This window comes from Schistocerca serialis, chromosome 5 (assembly GCF_023864345.2).
Source record: "Schistocerca serialis cubense isolate TAMUIC-IGC-003099 chromosome 5, iqSchSeri2.2, whole genome shotgun sequence".
NCBI classification, from domain to species: domain Eukaryota; kingdom Metazoa; phylum Arthropoda; class Insecta; order Orthoptera; family Acrididae; genus Schistocerca; species Schistocerca serialis.
Window position 1 is genome coordinate 569,647,694 of NC_064642.1, and position 17,613 is coordinate 569,665,306.

Genomic DNA, 17,613 nt, shown 5'->3' on the forward strand with positions numbered 1-17,613 from the left:
GTTCCCGGGAATTACGCTGGATAATATTGTAGAAACCGCACAATATTTCGGCGAGACAACTGCCCGCCATCTTCAGGTGCTACTGTCGCGACGCTGAGAAGCTCGCCAATTTATATGCTGGCTTTCTAGAACAGCGCAGGAGCCATCGGGGCATAACTTCATCGAATACCAATCGTAGACAGCGTCAAATACCAGAGCCCTCTGCTGGAGAAACTGGTCGCGGCCTGCGGAAGCGCGCCGCGGCGCGGGAAAATGCGGCCGGGAGCGACGGACCCCGTTCGCGCGCGCAAGGTGTTGGCGCGCGATTTAAGCAACTGCGCTAAGGCTTCCCATCTGCGTTGAGTCGGTGCGGTTGCTAATCTGCGGCTGACGATTCCTTAGTGCTGCCGAGGCTGGCTCCCAGGCTTTGCTCAGGTGAAACCCCGTGTCTCTGTTTATTAGGTCACTGCTTATACGTATTCCGACCGCCTCTTTGATGATGGAGTCCCAAAATGTGGAAGCATGCGAGAAGATCTTGGTTTCTTGATAATTCATGCCGTGTCCCGTGTCAAGGCAGTGTTCAGCAACCGCAGATTTCTCTGGCTGACCCAACCTCATGTGACGTTTATGTTCGTCGCATCTGTCTTTGACCGTACGACACGTCTGGCCAATATAAGACTTCCCACATTGACACGGGATTTTATATATTCCTGGTCTCCTCACGCCGAGGTTGTCTTTAACAGAGCCCAGCATTGATTGCACTCGTGCTGGAGGCCGGAAAACACATTTAATCCGGTATTTCTTGAAAATTCTGCCCATCTTAAAACACACGCCACCGACATACGGTAGAAAAACCAACCCCGTGGTGTTCTCTGCTTCTTCAGGCTGATCTTGAGGTTTGGAGCGTGCTGGTCGAAATGCGTTCCGGATCTGCTTCTCGGAGTACCCGTTCAAATGGTTCAAATGGCTCTGAGCACTATGGGACTTAACTTCTGAGGCCATGAGTCCCCTAGAACTTTTTTTTAAAAAAAAAATTCTTTATTTCCATAACAATACTAATTATACATGTTAACCCACCTCCTAACATGATTAGTGGGTCATAAAGTGATACATAAATTGGATTACAATGCAGCTTTACTATTATAGTTATGTTAGTGAGCTACAGTTTAAACTACTACAGTATGTTAGTTTTCTACAACAATGGGCTGTTTCATTTAACCTGCTTGTTAATTAACTAATCTAGAATGACTACTACCTGCAGCGTCACAGGTGTACCGGTAAAGTACAAACCTACTTAGAATAGCCAGGCTCCACGAACTAACCCCGAGGCGCATGCCCCTGGCACTGGGCTGGCCAAAGTTAGTATTCGCTGCAGTTTCCTAAATTAATGTCCTAAATCTAAGTCCTACAAAAAACTAACTTAGCCTACATAACATCCAGTGATTTTGTCGTAATCGGTGGTATTGACCCCCCCCCCCCCCCCCACACCCCACACCCCGAGTCCCGTACGTGGTGTAAGTAGGCTGTTTAAGTTTTTTTATTGGTAACGCCACCTCTGTATGAAAATCACTGGCTGTGCTGTGTGCAGTCTGTGGCTGCTTTGCATTGTTGTAATACTCGCCATTGTAGTGTTAGGCAGCTGGCTGTGAACAGCGCGTAGCGTTGCGCAGTTGGAGGTGAGCCGCCAGCAATGATGGATGTGGGGAGAGAGATGGCGGAGTTTTGTAATTTGTCATGAACTGATATATATATTATGACTATTAAGGTAAATACAGTGTTTGTTCTCTATTAATATCTTTCATTTGCTAACTATCCCTATCAGTAGTTAGTGACTTCCATACTTTGAATCTTTTATTTAGCTGGCAGTAGTGGCGCCAGCTGTATTGCAGTAGTTCGAGTAACCAATATTTTTGTGAGGTAAGCGATTTGTGAAACGCATAGGTTAATGTTAGTCAGGGCCATTCTTTTGTAGGGTTATTGAAAGTCAGATTGCGTTGCGCTAAAAATATTGTGTGTCAGGTTAAGCACAGTCATGTATAATTGTTCAAAGGGGACGTTTCATATGTCGACCCTTAGCCGAGGATACCTCACTGGAATCTTCTGATTTTTTTCTTGTAGTTTGTGTAATTAGTGTAGCTTTTGTTTATTGCTAGCGCGTAATTGTAGAGAGAATCTCCTTTGTAGTTGCAGTCTTTCATTGTTGTACAGTAAAACAGTTTTGGCATGCATGTAGATTTGCACCAAGTATTTCGCAGCTGCGCTTGCAATTAACTACATATTATTTTCAGTGCTATGCTAATGTGTTCTCTTATTTTTGCTCTTCAAATTGTGCTTTTCTGTGTTATCGTGTGAAATATTGTGACAATAATGGCGTGTGAAAAACGTAACACTAGGCTCCAAAGTAAACTGAGAAATAATAGTGACGACGATTGTAGCTTGCCAGCACCACTGTGTAATGAATAAACAGACGTTCAAAGTAGTAATTTGGTAACTGTGCATAGGGGAATGGAGCGGGCTGCAAACAATGGCGTAGACAGTGAAACAGGTAGTGAACAGGGAAGCATTATCGATCGATCGCTCGGCAACAGCTCGCCTCAGGAATCCGAAATGACAGGACACAATTTTGCAAATACTGTAGATTCAGGTTTTGCGTCCTCACCGTTTTCTCAAATGAGTCAAGACACATTTTCCGCTTGTCAAAATGTGAATGTTGCCGGTGCAAATGCAGTGCCGAAAAGCATAGAGGAAACGATTCCAGACACTAACACATTATTATTGCAATTAATGCAGCAAATGAAACAAAATCAGAGACAAACACAGCAACAGTTAGACACAATGGAACAAAATCTTCAAAAGTTAGACACGATGGAACAAAATCAGAGACAAACACAGCACAGCCAGTGATTTTCATACAGAGGTGGCGTTACCAATAAAAAAACCTAAACAGCCTACTTACAGTGGCGGTTTCCAACTATGATGGAAGTCGGCTGTTCCACGCACAGGCGGTATGGGAATGGGATCTGGTCTCAGTCGGTTGATCTATGAGTTGGTACCTATTCTTGGTCCCTGTAGTATTCTGCTAACACTTCCCGTGATACCTCATCTGCCAGTGCATTCAAAGTGTGAAAAGTGTCTTCTTGTCTGAGTAGTTGGTTTGTGTCGTTGTTCGGAAGTCTGTTTGGGAGTGTTGTCGCGACATCATTGAAGAGAGGGCACCCGAAAACCACGTGGTCGGGAGTTGCCTCTGCCGCGCCACAGTCACACTCGGGGGTTGCCCTTTTCCCAAACCGACATAAACATGTCGGATATGGTCCATGACCAGTGAGAAGGGAATAAGTCCTCGTGTAGGTTCGAAATATTTCATACCCCCACGCTGTTTTACGTCTGGTAAGAACTGGAAGGTTCTTCTCCCAGTTTCTTCTTCCTCCCGTGTCCTCTGCCAAAGTTCCTCCCCTCTGTTTCGTATTTCGCTCTTATCCTCCACCCTCACACCCATGATCTCTATTATTTTCTCCCTGTTCCCCTTTTTGGCCCCGTACCACGCCGCATGCTCACCTATCTTGATATCTAGCGGGCAGAGCCCCATTATGACTAACAGAGCTCCCCCCGGAGACGTTCTGTAGGCCCCCACAGATCTCAAAATCATGCTTCTTTGGACCCTTCTCACTGTCATGGCGGGCACGACCCTCGTGAGCCTGTGCGCCCAGACTCCCGATCCGTAACCCACTACTGAAGTTAGAATACTATTGTGATAAAGTTTTATGAGATGAGGAGGGAGATGAAATCTTTTATATCCAATGGAGATGAGGTTGTTTAGTATTTGGAGAGCTCTCTGGGTTACGGTGTTTATGTGTTTCCCGAAGTTCCATCTCTGGTCAATTATGGCTCCCAAGTATCGCGTCTCCCGTCGCCGAAGAACTGGTGAGCCGTCGATTCTGAGAGTAGGATTCCTGATTAGCTGACCTTTTAGAAGCAAGTATGTAGACTTACTCGGAGATATAGTCATTTTTGTATTTTGACACCATTGGTGCATTTTCTCTATGGCCCTTTCGATCTTTGGATCGATGTCTTCTTGGCTGCGACCGCCGACCAGCAGGAGGAGGTCATCTGCGTAGGCTATCACCTCTAGCACTGAAACTTCCTGGCAGATTAAAACTGTGTGCCCGACCGACACTCGACCTCGGGACTTTTGCCTTTCGTGGGCAACTGCTCTACCATCTGAGCTACCGAAGCACGACTCACGCCCGGTACTCACAGCTTTACTTCTGCCAGTATCTCGTCTCCTACCTTCCAAACTTTACAGAAGCTCTTCTGCGAACCTTGCAGAACTAGCTCTCCTGAAAGAAGGGATACTGTCGAGACATGGCTTAGCCACAGCCTGGGGGATGTTTCCAGAATGAGATTTTCACTCTGCAGCGGAGTGTGCGCTGATATGAAACTTCCTGGCAGATTAAAACTGTGTGCCCGGCCAAGACTCGAAATCGGGACCTTTGCCTTTCGCGGGCAAGTGCTCTACCATCTGAGCTACGACTCACGCTCGGTACTCACAGCTTTACTTCTGCCAGTATCTTGTCTCCTACCTTCCAAACTTTACAGAAGCTCATCTGTAAACCTTGCAGAACTAGCTCTCCTGAAAGAAAGGATACTGCGGAGACATGGCTTAGCCACAGCCTGGGGGATGTTTCCAGAATGAGATTTTCACTCTGCAGCGGAGTGTGCGCTGATATGAAATTTCCTGGCAGATTAAAACTGTGTGCCCGACCGAGAGTCGAACTCGGGACCTTTGCCTTTCGCAGGCAAGTGCAATTCTGGAAACATCCCCCAGGCTGTGGCTAAGCCATGTCTCCGCAGTATCCTATCTTTCAGGAGACCTAGTTCTGCAAGGTTCGCAGAAGAGCTTCTGTAAAGTTTGGAAGGTAGGAGACGAGATACTGGCAGAAGTAAAGCTGTGAGTACCGGGCGTGAGTCGTGCTTCGGTAGCTCAGATGGTAGAGCAGTTGCCCGCGAAAGGCAAAGGTCCCGAGTTCGAGTCTCGGTCGGGCACACAGTTTTAATCTGCCGGGAAGTTTCATATCAGTGCGCACTCCGCTGCAGAGTGAAAATCTCATTCTGGACCTCCAGCACTTCATCACTTTGCTGTAGTCTGTCCAGTAACGGTTCCATATGGATGTCTCAGAAAAGGGGTCCCAAAATGAAGCCTTGGTGACACCCTTTGGTGATTGCTTTCCCAATGCTCCCGCTAGGGGATGATAGCAATACTTCCCGATCCTTACAATAGCTCCTCAGACACCCATATAGCGGCCCTGGACACTCTTTCTCCCGCAGACAGGAGAAGAGCGAAGGCCACCACAGGTTGTCGGAGGCGCCACTGATATCCACCTAGATGCCAACTATGTACTTATGCAGGGTTGAGCCACAGACCTCATCCGCCAGAGCGATAGCATCAGATGCCGACCGCCCCAGCCTGAAGCCGAACTGCTTGCCGCTCATCCTGCACAGCACCTGGTGAGCCGTCAATCTGTCAGCCAACAGTTTTTCCAGTAGCTTCCCGAACAGGTCCAATAGGCAAATCAGCCTGTATGATTTCACTTTGGCCGGGTCTTTTTCAAGTCCCTTTTTTAGTATTACCACGTTTGCGGTTTTCCACCTCTTGGGAAACTTTCTTTGTCTTAGGCACTAGTTAAAGACGTGAGTTAGTGGCGCGATTAACTGGGATGCCAGGAATTGCACCATCTCAGCCACAGTGCCGTCTGGTCCTGGAGCTTTCCCTCTTTTTGGGGATCTCATATGTGCAGCCACCTCCTCTTCCGAGAAGGGGTAGACTGCCGTATCGTTGTTGTATTCGTCTAGGTCCGTATCTCGCAGTTGCTGCTGACTTTCGGTTTCTCCATCAGCATTGTCGTCGGGCAGCAGGGACCGGAGGAGGACCTCTGCAGTCTCCTGCCAAGATTCCGTCATCCTGTCCCCCTGCCTGACTGTTGATAACTCCAGGGGAGAGCGGATTTTTTCTCTCACTAATTTATAGGGGAGACCCCATGGATCCAAGGCCAGCTGGTTCAACAAGTAGCTCTCCCTGCTACGCATCCTTACTTCCCGCAGTTCTTTCTGAAATTTCTGCTTGGTCTCCCTATATTGCAACTGCCATCTTTGCCTTTCCAGCCAGACGACACTGCGCTGGTAGTTCCTCCTTAACCTCCTGACAGATTGACGTAATTCCTCTAATTCGGCCGACCATGGTGACGGTGAGGCCGCCATGGCCTTCCTCCTCGTTGGTACAGCGGCCCGCACCGCTCTGTGTACTGCGCCCACCAGTTCCTCAGCTCTTTCGTCCACGTCTATGTCTTGAGGTATGCCACCTTCCGGTAAGGCAGGAATGTCGCACTCCCTTGCTAAGCGTTCCCAGTCTGCTTTGTTGTAGTTGAAATGTACTTCCCACCCCATGGTCCAACGGCACTCCCTTTCACCTAGAGTGAAAGTTACTAAATTATGGTCGCTAGTGGTGACATTGCTCGCGACCTTCCAGGGCTGTATGAGATTTGCTGCGTTTGGAGATGTTAGGGTTACGTCGATGTTCGTGCCCTGTCCTCCTCCTGCTGCGTAGGTAGGAGGGTTGCCCGGCTTGTTGGTCACCACGAGTTGTGAAGCTTTGATAAATTCTTCCACTTTTTCCCCATTTGTATCTCTAGTCCCACTGTACCACAGGGGGGATTTTGCGTTAATGTCAGCAGTTATGACTATCTTCCGTCCCCGCAACGCCGTGGTAACTCTTGCCAGATGTTCTAAATGTTGTTCGATATCATCTCCGTATTGAAAGTACGTGTTTATGGGAAAGATTACTCCCACTGGAGACTGAAGCTCAACGACGTTGCAGTGACTACTGAACTGTGAAAGTGTAATGACCCTCAGAAGTTTATTTGTAACCGCTATCGCCGATCTTGGGTCCTCTCCCCTGCTGACAATTTGCCATGTTGCGGCAGCAAAAGCTATTTTCCCAGCTTGGGAGTACGGCTCCTGTAGGCAGAGCACATCCAGTCTCCTCTCCTCCACCTCTTTACGGAGCTCCTGCATCACAAGTCGGCTATTGTGAGTGTTTAATTGTCCATAGTTATTTCGGTCATCAAGGAAAGTATGTGTGCATGTGATCGTCTAGCCAGGTCTTACTCCAGTCGAAAGCAATTCGTCCGTTTGCCAGTACAGCCTGTTCATAGATGTCCTTGAGGTCAAACTTCTCACCACGTCTCTCGAAAACTTTCTTAAGCAGGTCCCACAGGGCTCCAAAATCAGTGGGGAGATTCACTGACTTGAGCTGAATTCTGTCCACAGCCTCCATTACCGAAAAGGTGACCTTCCTACCCTCTTCATGTCCTACACAGACCACATATCGTAAGGCAGTGGCCAGGGTAATCGGCTCTTCCAGCCTAGCCAGTTGCATCGTGTACTCGACATTGGGGTACACCCTTACCGGGTCCACAGGTGGCAATCTGACTACTGGAGTGCTCTGTGTGGTGGAATTTACACTTGTACTCGTGACTGCGTGACTTGAATTGGTTGGGTTTCTTTAAGTTGATTTTCTGTTGGGATTGTCACAGCCACAGGATGCCCTTGCCGCTTCAGATGGACTATCGGCTTCGTTCCCCGGCATTGAGGGGTGGGATCTACGCCCATTGAGGGGAGATCTGTCTGCATACTGTTGTCTATCATGTAGGGCTCTGTTTGGATGGCCTTGTCTAGTGATTCTGTCTTAGTGGCGCCCGAGAGCGCCATCAAGAAATTTCTAAATCTGGTTGCCTTCATAGCACCCTACCTCCTCTTGCTCGGGGATTTGCGCTTGGCATCCTGTTTTGTAGTCTGTAATCAGCCATAATCGATTCTAGAAATCAACCGCTGCTCCAGCATCCGATATATTGGGCAATTACGTCCTGTGGCTCCACATAACTTTTTGCCGCGGCTCTTGCAAGGAATGCAGACTCCTGCTGCCTTGCAGTCTTTGCGGTTGTGACCATTTGTGCCACACTTCGTACAAGCCGACTCCCTGGTACAGAGCCTTAGAACGTGGTCTAGGTCACCACAGTTGTGGCAGCGAGGTACCACGATGTAGTCCCTGACGCTGACCGAATGGAAGCCAACGTACAATCTGCCCATTGCTGTGATCTTCCTCCACTTTGGTGCCATAACCTCGGCAACGTGATGAACAACATCACGCCCCCGAGGCCCCGTCTTGAACCTTAGTTTAAAACTGTTTCTAAATTCTTCCTCATTTATGTCGTCAAAATTTTGTTCTCTTATTGTGTCTATAAGCTCCTCATCGTTCATTATGGTAAGTACATCGTAGAGGATAATTAAGGGATTCCTTTTCTTTGAAGGTTCGCACTTGACTACTGGATTTAGCTTTTGGTTGTTCAAGAGCTTGTCTTTGTCCTCCTCCGACGCAACCCCCACAATTACCGAGTTTTTGCTTGGTTTAATCCTCTTTATTCTGATCTTATCTTTTGCTGGATTGATGGTTTTGGTGAACAGCTCTTGAATTTTCTTGACACTGGTGTCTTGCCCTGGCAGAGTCCTGAGAAAGACCACAGTGTCTGTTCTCTTAGCTACTTTATCTATCGTCTCTTTGGTAGTGTTTGGCTTGGTTGGCACTTGCGCAGCCACCGCCGCCCAGGTCTTGACTGGTTGCTTCCGTAATCTGCTATTTTCCTTCTCTAACTCTTCCACCCGGCCTTCAAGTTTTGCATGAGCAATGGCCCATGATGTAAGTTCATTTTTGATTACAGACAGAGCCACTTGGCTTATCTTGCCATTTATCACATTTTGCTCTAAGAGCAGTGAAATTCTGGCATGCCTCTGTGTCACTGTCTTACCCTCTGCCTGTCCCAGCTCATCCTGGGGAGAGGGATCAGGCGCAGAAGAAGTGCGTTTCGACGCACACGAATCACTGGTTTCAATTGTAGCCATCATGAATAAACGAGTGATAAAAGATTGGGGCCCATCTCTTGCCCCGGACCGGCTCCTCTGGCATGGGAGGCGACAAAGAAGGCAGCTCGCCCACCGGCCTCGCCCCAAGGCCAAGGGCACTCTCGAACTGCAGAGTTCAGCGCGCCGTTGCCAGCTCACTGGTCCCCATCAGTGGCTCCGTCATCGTCGATTCACCCGACGCTCCTCGACAAGTGCACCCCACACTCCGGAGAGGCGGATGCACCTCTCGCTCTTCGCCGCTTACTAGCCCGAGCTTCCACCTCTCGGCCAAGGACCCACTCCTACTCAGGTGGTGGGTCGGTCACCCAGTCGTTCAGCGGTCTGGACCCATCTAACACGGCCCAGGCGATGTCGCCACCTCCTGGGTTTGGCAGAACACGCCCCGGTTACCCAGGGGCGCAGCGAAGAACCCTTGCCGACTCGCGCCGTGATCCCACGCCGACAAACGAGGTCGCCGGCATGCAGAGCACTTGCTGGTCTGTGCCCTGCGAAGCACCAGTTGCACGCCCTTAACGAACTTCTTGTTTCCAGTCAGCATCCATTCTGATTTTGACTGAGATGATGAAAATTCAAGTTTTCTCTTATAATTTTTAGGTGTTACCAGGATCTGATATTTCCTTCGTAACTTTTGTTATTTTCCAATCTTCCTATAATCTATGATCTTCCGTTCCCCTTATTCAGTTATCAGTAGCACTTTGTACTGGGTAGCCGTCAAAATTGTGGAGTATTGCTTTCCTCTATCTGTGGTTCTTCATCTGTTTCTACATTTGCAACCGCATAATTGTAATAAATAATAAACACCTGATACTGTGGGATTATGTGATGCACACACCATTGTGGGCCATTTCACTTCAGCATGCGTTAGTTGACTAAATACATTACAAAAAATAGGTTTCAAATGCAGCCTATTAATTACTCTACCTTTTGATGTGGAAACATTTTGAAGATTGTTTTATTATTTGTGATTTTAATAATAAGTTACACAGTTGATCTTACCTCTTGAAATTCCACACAACACCGTAATTGCTTTACCACGCAAACATTGGGGTTACACTCGTCTGGTGTGAGGCTTTCCCGGGGGAGGGAGGGGGAGGGGTCCACTGGCGGCCGAACCGCACAATAACCCAGGGTTTGGTGTGGGGCGCCGGTGGGGTGAGTGGACTGCTGTAGCCTGTAGTGGGGTTGTGTACCACTGTGGGCTACGGGGGTGACAAAGCCTCTCCGTCGTTTCTAGATCCCCACTTCCATATAATACAATACAGTACAATGCACCAAACACAAAATCATAGCTACGCCTATTTTTTGTTGTAAGCTTTTTCGAATTTCGCGCGGTGTCTTCCTTCCACGTAAATATCACAATAACTATGATAATTAACCACTTGATGGGCACATCATAATGAACCTGACGCATAAACCTACAAGTAAGGCAAAAATGAATTTTTCTGCCGAATACTTTCTGTAAAATCGTTTGAGAAAGATTGCAAGCCGTGCTCCTCGATTCTGTCGTCGCTGACCTGCCGAAAGGTGGCAAACACTGTTGGCCTCCCCTTCTGAACAAACGAATGAACTCGCACAGCGCTTTGGACCAAAATTTGTCACCGTACCCTGTGCAGACTCTACCACTGCGTTCTCTATTGTTTGTGATTGCGTCTAAACGAGGTTATTCGACCGCCCTCGCTGTCTTTAGTGCGCAGGGGCCCCTATTCGATTCCTGGCATCTCCTCGGATTTCTCTGAGGTACGGAGATCCAGGTCGGGGTCCACTCAAGCTCGTGAGGCCACACGAGGAGCTGCTTCAACGTAGATGGAGAGCCATCACTTGGGTTCACCTGCTGGTAATGACAGCCGGAGGGAATGGCGAGTTACTGATCTCGAGTTCCATGATCGGAAATCACTCCTCGTACTACCGTACAGGTACCAGACAGCCAGTCAGAACAGGCCTGAGGCCAAATCCGTGAGTGGTGCTTACGTTACTTTTTGCAGGATTATTCATAAATAGCTCCACGGTTTCAGAAGACAACGGCACAAAAACTACAAAATGATACACGTCAGTGAATAGAGCATCTCTAGAAGTTTCGATTCATAATTCGCACCGTAACGTAACTGCACAAGAGGCAAGGGTGTCTGAACATATAGACAATTCATTCCCTCTGTATTGTCGCATCGAATTAGTTCGCGTCTGCAGAGAAACAATTCAGTGAACAGGTTTCCAAAGTTGGCTGCTGTTACGCCTCTCCAGGAAATTCGTATCAGTGACTTCAATGAGAAACACCGGAGGTACTTTTGAATAACTTTGAAGGTTTCAAATACTATGTGTCTTCCAGACATAGAGGAGCTAGACAATGCAATTTTAATAATGGAAGTAGAAAATCAGCGTGCATTTTCATTTCAAAATTTCGTTTTACTTTATTATTGCTGGAAACAATACAGCAGTCTACAAGTGTTTTTTAAGGTTAGTGAAGACAGTTAAATCTTAAAAATAGAGTTATTTCATAAACGTATAAATTTACAAACGCTACTACTTAACAAGTTACGTCCGTTACTTGCTAGTAGCATGCTATTAAACTGTTAACTTGGATACTGTACTCAGTCATTATGGTTTTAATATTTGTCGCCAGGGAATGCGTAATTTCTTCCCATACTTTATTTCAGTTTGGAGCGTCTGCAGCACATGCCAGTATGATGTGGTTTAGATGTCCGTTGTCTTCTGGAGATCTGCTGTATGTGGAAGAGACCGTCATCCCGATCCTATGGAGGTACACAGAGAAACAGGCGTGTCCCAAGGCAGGAGAATGCGAGTACAAGGATAGAAACAGGCTTGAGTAAGAGTCCTGACTAACAGGGGAACAGCCCACTTCGACATGTCGAAACCAATCCTGAAAAATTTTATGCAGGAAGAATACAAATAAAGAAATGCACTGTTAAAATTTTAGCTTCTAAGACGAACTGCAATTATATTTTAAAAATTGTTGACGCTACTAGCTTTTGCCGCACGAAGAACCGCTTATGACAGCGCGCGATCGACTGTGACAAGAAAGAATAGCAACGCGTAATGCTAATATCCGGAGTGAGGCAAACGAATTTGAAGCCCCTAAACCATACGAAAACTGTCAGTACCATTAACGCTTTGAATAAGAGTAATTTCGTATCGACAGCTTAACAGTTGCACATGCTATTCTTACAAAGGTGTCCAGTAGAGGAAAATAAATCAGGGCAATGTTTTCTGTTATATTCCAGACGATTTCCATCAGTCGTAACTTTAATTTATTGAAATGGAATATTTCTTAGATATACATCATTTTATAACAATTCCTACAGTACAGTTCTTATGATAATTTTTGAATAATGTATGTTTTCGTAACGATAAAACAGTTCCCTGTTTATTCTCCGTATTCGTCACAATAAAGAGAAGTGCTATTTGAATGACGAAAACAAACATTTCTCTTACATCAGGCAGTTAATGCTTCCAAGTACGTCACAGTAATTATTGGTTTTATTTAGACAGAATTACGGTGAAGTAAGAAATGGTCCTGGCCTTTGCTCTGCTTATTGTGCTGCGTACCGAGCGTACTTAAACAATTCATAAAATGTGCCGATGCAAACTGACACTGCACAAATGACGAAATTTAAGAATACTGTTCTCCTGACAAACCTCAAATGACATGGAGCCATCGCAAACTACATTGTCCGACAGATACCTTAAAAATGTTTCCAACAGACGACAAACTTCTTTATCGAGAGTCACATTGGCTGTTTCGAGTGGAGTCTGAATTATATCAACAGTCTTTTCATCGCCTTCCTGAAACAGAGAGAGGTATCGTTATGTCCAAAGGAAATAACGAAATGATTTCTGCAACTGGTTAGAAACCGTTTCAAATGAAATGTTAAAAGTTATTCTTAGTTATTTTTCCAGATTTTTGCCACTAAACAGTCCTTTTTTAAATTTGTTGTCCTAATACGCCTTGAGGTCGCTGAAGACAGTTATAAAGCTACAGGAACAGTAATTCACTCATCGCTGTCGTTGTTGTATAGCATTCATCGATTGCTCAACGATTCTGTCTTTTTTCATCTTGAAATGATGAAGTGCGGTTCACTCGCAGTTTCTTCACGAAAAATGACTGATCGGTGTTGGACACAGTAGACATGGGGATAACAGCAGGCTTTGTCTTTACGTTAGCTATGAATTAATGGCATCGCCTCTACATTTTACTTGAAGTAAACTTCGTTGTTTTGCAACTCCCTATACTATATGATTTCTTCAAGCTGCTTAACAAGTTCGAAGAAGACTCAGCAATGTTCATCTCAATAGCGATTCAGGGGGCCCAGCCTCACGGATCTCCATCGGTAACGGTGCACTGTCTCTCACAAGCAGGTTCATATTTCAAGAAAACTCCACTAAATAACCTTTGTTCATGTTATTTATTCAAAGTTAACGGTTTATGTTGGTTATTAATGGGAGGGGGGGGGGGGGGGTAATGGGACTTTGTGGCCAACCTTTACAGTAAATCTTTCGAATAGTTGTTGTTTCAGAGTTTTGCGAGTTTCATTTCCGCGCGAATTTCTTCCATTTACACAATTCACGATCAGATTCACACTGCTTAAGATCAAGCGTTGAACATAATGAATGTTAACTCAGTGTTATCTTCATTGTTTACACTTGAGCTACCGCAAAAGCGACTGGTAATTATCATGAGATGCAAATTTGAGTGGCCAGTAACTGCGGATAATTATTTAAGAGAAACTGTCAACGAAAACTGATTCGCTTTACAAATTAATGATCGCACCAAGTCGTGTTACCTGGTTACCGATGCATCATCAACCATGGATTTGCGCCAGCCGTCTTGTGCATGTGCAGTCCGCTATAGCTTTAGCGGCGTGTCCAGTTCTCCAGCCAACTAGCTACACATTTGGCAATTTGCAACATTTCTTTTATTATTGCAGTGCGTCTTAGCAGCTAAATTTTGACAACGTCTTCCTTTCAGTGCAGGCTTTATAAAAAATTTCAGGGTATGATTCGACATGTCGTATTGGACCATTCCCTTATAAAAAACGCTATGTACGCAAATCGGAAGTGTGCTACTGCCCATAAATTTTGGAAAGGACCCTTCATGGTATACAGTCTCCGTAAATGAGCATCTAACGAAACAAAGACTATTGCACAACAGGTGCAAAAAACAGCAGAGGACTATGTGGACAGAGAAGACGCTATTTGAAACGCGATTGGCTCTCAAAAGGGCAGTGCGTCAATCCTTCAATGACTGCCATAGCAAAATCTGATCGAAAGACCCCTCACAAAATCGAAAGTAATTCTGATCGTATGTAAAAGCTGTCAATGGCAGCAAAGTTGGTGCCCAGATACTTATTGATAACACAGTAACTGAAATTAAGTTTAAGAAAGCAAAAGCAAAAATCTCGAATTCCGTTTCCAAATCTTACTTTACAAGGAGGATCAAGGAGTACTGTCCCATTTTAATTCTCATGTAACTAAAAGTGAGTTATGTAGATGTGTCAATGGCGTTCAGAAAGAGCTGAAACTGCTGAAACTTAACAAGGCCCATGGGTCTGACGGAATCGCTGTCGGATTCTATACTGAATTTACAGATGACATAGCCCCTCTTTTAAACATAATACGCAGTAGATCCCCGAACAAAACACTGTGTTTCATAGTTAGAAGAAAGCACAGGTCACACTCGTCTACAAGACGAGTAGCAGACGTTATCCATAAAACTACGTCCATTATATTTAAAACCCCTCTGTTGTAGAAGACTGTAACATATTTTCACCTCAAACGTAATGAGGAGCGTCGTACAGAAGACCTCCTCCGTGCCAAGCAGCATTAATTACAAAAACGTAGGGCGTCCGAAACCCAACTAACGCTTTTCTCACAAGATGTTCTAAAAGTCATGCATCAAGGCAAGCAAGTAAATGTAGAATTCAAAACTTTCTGAAAACCATTTGATTCAGCGTCATACCTGAACCAACACTTATTGATGAAAGTACGGTCATATTGGATATTAAACAAAATTTGTGACTGGATTTGGGATTGAGAACGCAGTATGCTATTTTGGACGGAGAGTTGTCGACAGAAGGAGAAGACTTGTTCTTCCAAGCCACTTAACAGAGCTTTTGAAAATAAATTGTACAACGTGACCTTAAATTACGCAGTCTTCGTTACTTAAGTAGGATATAGGCCGATAACCGTAAGAATTACACCACCTTGAAGATCCTTAATATTTCATAAAAATCCAGTTTTCGTGAAGTTAGCTACATACGGAATGTCCATAGGACTATCAGCTGTTATTTATTTTTTCAAATGAATATCGATTTCCTAGCTGATTTGGTTTTTATTTTATCTCATATTTTATCTCATATATTTACCATCAATTTCAAAACGGTATTGTCTCATCTTCAGGTACCTATGCAATGCAATGCACGCTTGCAATCATCTACTTTACATACAAATATCTGTAGTTACATGATGAACGTAATGCAGACGATCGCATGTGTGCTTCATGTTGCAATGCAAAGCACGCTTGTGATCATCTACTTTACATACAAATATCTGTAGTTACATGATGAACGTAATGCAGACGATCGCATGTGTGCTTCATGTTGCATAGGTATCTGAAGATGAGACAACAGTTTTGAAATCGACAATAGGGGAGAGCGCTTTATCTGGAGGACAGGACCTGGGAATCCATTATCTTTGTCAACTGGTGTTTCAGTCTGGTGACCGATCGTAGAATTACGCGAAGGAATGCTCACTAGTGAATGTCAAAGCAGTTTCTGGCATTTTTTTATTGTTTTTCTTGTTATAAGGCTTGATGTTATGGTTTGTGCACCGTTTATAAATATTACGAATTCCACAACATGTTTAAGTGCTGCATAATATTGTTAATTCTCCAGCTACACAGTTACATGGTGAGTCAAATTGTGTATATTTTTAAAAATATTTACATAACGTGTGGACGTTTAAGCCATGCTTCGTCACTCGTACACCACTTTCTATGTTGAAACGGAAGGTCTCTTTACCATGGAACACGTGATATTTGCAAATGAACAGAGTTCTTTCATGTCTTAATAGTTTTCCATGTCTAGACAATGAAAATTGGAAATTTGTGGTACGCTTCTATGGGACCAAACTGCTGAGGTCATCGGTCCCTAGACTTACTCACTAGTTAATCTAACTTAAACTAACTTACGCTAAGGACAACATACACACCCATGTCCGAGGGAGGACTCCAACCTCCGATGGGGGGGGGGAGCCACGCAAACCGTGACAAAACGCCGCAGACCGCGCGGCTATCCCGTGCAGCTCTAGACAATGGAAGTTTGTGTTAGTTACCAGCAGCTTCTGTTTCAAAAAGTTTTTAGCTTGTAACTAGTTTTTGAAAGTATTTCTTAAGTCATCTGCTGATAATAGGAGTGTAATAAAGCAATAATGTAAGACAGACCAACTTTACGAATGATAAAGCATGCGCTACCTATGTTCCAAAAAGTCACGCATAAAAACGGGATACTTCCGGGGATCATACCTCGGGTTCTATTGGTGACAGAAAGATAGCGTCAAGTGTTTTGGATAGCCCTCGATCTAGGGACCTTTTTTATACCCAACGGGAGGATCGTCTTAGGATCACTAACCCACAAAACCGGGTCAAAGTATGAATATCACACACTACCTCGTTCTTAGGCAAATCGAGTGAATCGGTTGGTTCTTTTTGCATCTGATGTGGTCTGCGGGGGGCTTAAGGAGCTTACGGGGGCACTTTTAGTTCATGGGGGTTCCTTAGAAAAACCGGAACACCGAGACTTTTTATCATTTTTTCGTATCAAAACTGAGCCACGAATTCGAAGAAGGCTAAGCACAGAAAATGGCTGAAAATTTTATGGTATACCTCTAAGATCCCTATCTCGAACAACCTTGAATATTTACTAGATATCATTATCCGTTTCCAAGATACAAAGGTCCAGAGTTACCCTACGTGTACACGTAAAGTAATCCACGTAAAATCCGGTGTGAGGGGGAAAGGTAGTATGAAGTGATACAACACGGAGAAGTATGCTGTAAAGTGTCTCTGTTATCATCAGAAGGATTCTGGGAATACCATATTGTAGTACGGACGCACGTGCAAAATTTTGGTGCACATAAAACTCTGGTATGAGATTTGAAATTAGTTTTGATTTATTTCAGTTTCACATAAGTAAACTATCAAAATTTTACTGATCCATAAATTTCCTATTATATGAGTGACATGCCTTGCTGTGGCAGGAAAAGGCTCCAAGCGTAAAATGCTCCTATCGGAGCACAAAAAAGGTGAATATTCTCCTGTTTAAAAGACTCTGGCTGAAAAGTGGGGGAGCAGCTGCCTCATTCTGCCTTCCTCAGCACTTTTAAAAATTTTCCCAAAAAATTTGGCATGAGAACATATCCGCACTTTTTTATGCAGAGAGAGAAGGAGACAGTGGCTGTGGGAAAGATACGGAAAAGTAACAAACACTGGAAGATAGTAGGAAGTGGTTGGGTAGACAGTGGCAGTGTGAAAGAAAGAGAGGGACACAATGGCAGTGGAACATAGTTGACAGAACAGTGCTAGAAAAAAGTGAAAGAGACAGTGCCAGTGGCAGAGGAATTAATAGGAGAAAGTGGAAATGGGTGAGAGCC